The sequence below is a fragment of the Helobdella robusta genome, assembly GCF_000326865.2.
Source record: "Helobdella robusta unplaced genomic scaffold HELROscaffold_2, whole genome shotgun sequence".
Lineage (NCBI taxonomy): Eukaryota > Metazoa > Annelida > Clitellata > Rhynchobdellida > Glossiphoniidae > Helobdella > Helobdella robusta.
In genome coordinates, this window is record NW_008704083.1 from 8,469,049 (window position 1) to 8,470,838 (window position 1,790).

A 1,790-nucleotide genomic window follows, 5' to 3' on the forward strand; every position below is an offset into this window, starting at 1 on the left:
CAAATGATAGCTGAGATAAGTTGTTGTTGTTGCTACTGTGTTGTTGTTGCTACTGTGTTGTTGTTGCTACTGTGTTGTTGTTGTTGCTACTGTGTTGTTGTTGTTGCTGCTGTGTTGTTGTTGTTAGTTAGTTATTGTAGCTTAGATCGATCTAACAAGATGAGCTCCCTGCTCAATAACTTACAACTTATAACTTACATTTCAGAGCGCTTATCGCTCTCACATACAACAGTTTTCAATATGGAATTTATTGAACAATGCCGTGTATTTGTATTTCATGTCATATGACGCTAGGTACGAAAAATTGAAAAACAAATCACAAAATAACTTTATAGAAAAAAATATGGTTAGCAGATTTTCGAACGAACCCATGCAACATTTTTAAAATTTAGAAATGGTCAATCAATCTAGGAGTCGTGGATCATTTTAAGAAACTTTACCATCACTCTTTTGGCTTTCTGGGAGGCAACACATTTTGAACTGCCAACACATTCGCTGTGTAGATGACGCTAGTTTGAAACAAATAACATTAATTCAAATTCATTCATCTATAATACGCACATTGGTGACAGTTAAAGTGAGAAAATTGCTTGAACTAACCGAAAGAATGCCTTCAAATTCATCAGATAACCGCTGGTTGTCAACTTCACCTGTGAGTGAGAAATTTAAATGTTGCTTATTAAGCGAGACAGTTAGCAGGCAAAAAAGTTTCAGCAAATTAAAAGAAAGAACCAGCTCAACTTACCATCAGTGCTGAACTTCTCGACGATATATTCAAATATGAGAGGCATGCCATAGACCCAGTCATCCACATTGCCAAACTTTTCCCCAATAGACTGTTAGCAAAAAATAACTATTAACATGCCATTAAATTTACAAACAGTAGCAATAACGTTCTTAAAAACAAAGTTCCTAATGAAAGGATTGTACCTTACACTGATGACAAAAGAGATACGTGCCCGTAGTAACATCGCCTTCCTCATTTCTGTAACAAACGTGATGGAAACAATTATCGCAGGTCGTACACGTTATTAGGTCGCCAGTTCTGTGGCAGACTTCACAATGAGACTGCAAAAACAATTAGCATGCTTATAAGAAACATTTCAATTAAATAAATCGTAACGCTAACCTCAGTCTTCTGTTTAATGATACCGACGTTAACAGCTACAGCTTCCATCTTAGAGTTGTTTGTGAGCATATTTTGATAGTGTGCACTACTAAAATATTGGTCGGCTGTCCGAGGAGCAAATTAATAGACAAATAGACTTTTAAGAAATGATTATAAATTATAAAATTGCCCAACAAACCGTTCACATTTCTCAAATGCAACAAACCAAGTCCAGCAAAAAAGGATTCCTGAAAAAGAAAAATAATAAAAACAGAGTAGCGTAAATTAGCTGATGAGGAGAGAAATCCGAAGAAGCGGTCTTAAAATGAAAACAAACTAAGAAATAATAAATGTGATAACAAGAAAAAAACTAATATGAAGTGAGATTTAAGATTCTAAAAAGTGATTAGTGAAACCTTTTCATCCATTTGTTAAAAAACCTGCAAAAACTTATCGATGGAAGCAAAATGATATCAGTCAGACACGGTGCAGAGACGCATCTCGCTAGGCAACTAAAAAATGTGAAATTGCTTAAAAGCGCTACATTAAGTTTTTTATTATTCTCGTTATTGAACAGACATTCGATTATATATTTACGATGTTGCAAGTTATTTCTTAAAAATTTATTTTGTTGAAATGTTGAAATTTTAGCTAAAATTGACGGCCAAAATCTTAAATTTTA

The 1,790-nt window shown here is 34.0% G+C and overlaps 1 protein-coding gene across 1 annotated transcript in view; it reads right to left on the reverse strand.

The window, feature by feature from the left end:
* HELRODRAFT_188401 (hypothetical protein) overlaps window positions 1-1,536 on the reverse strand; it is an 8,521-nt gene extending 6,985 nt beyond the window's left edge. The window contains exons 1-7 of the mRNA XM_009017700.1: window positions 1,525-1,536; window positions 1,308-1,356; window positions 1,130-1,233; window positions 931-1,068; window positions 746-836; window positions 601-650; window positions 369-509 (exon numbers count right to left, since the gene is read on the reverse strand). The gene's annotated coding sequence lies outside the window, so the exon portion shown is untranslated. The remainder of the gene's footprint in view (window positions 1-368; window positions 510-600; window positions 651-745; window positions 837-930; window positions 1,069-1,129; window positions 1,234-1,307; window positions 1,357-1,524) is intronic.
* Between the last annotated feature and the right edge of the window lie 254 nt (window positions 1,537-1,790).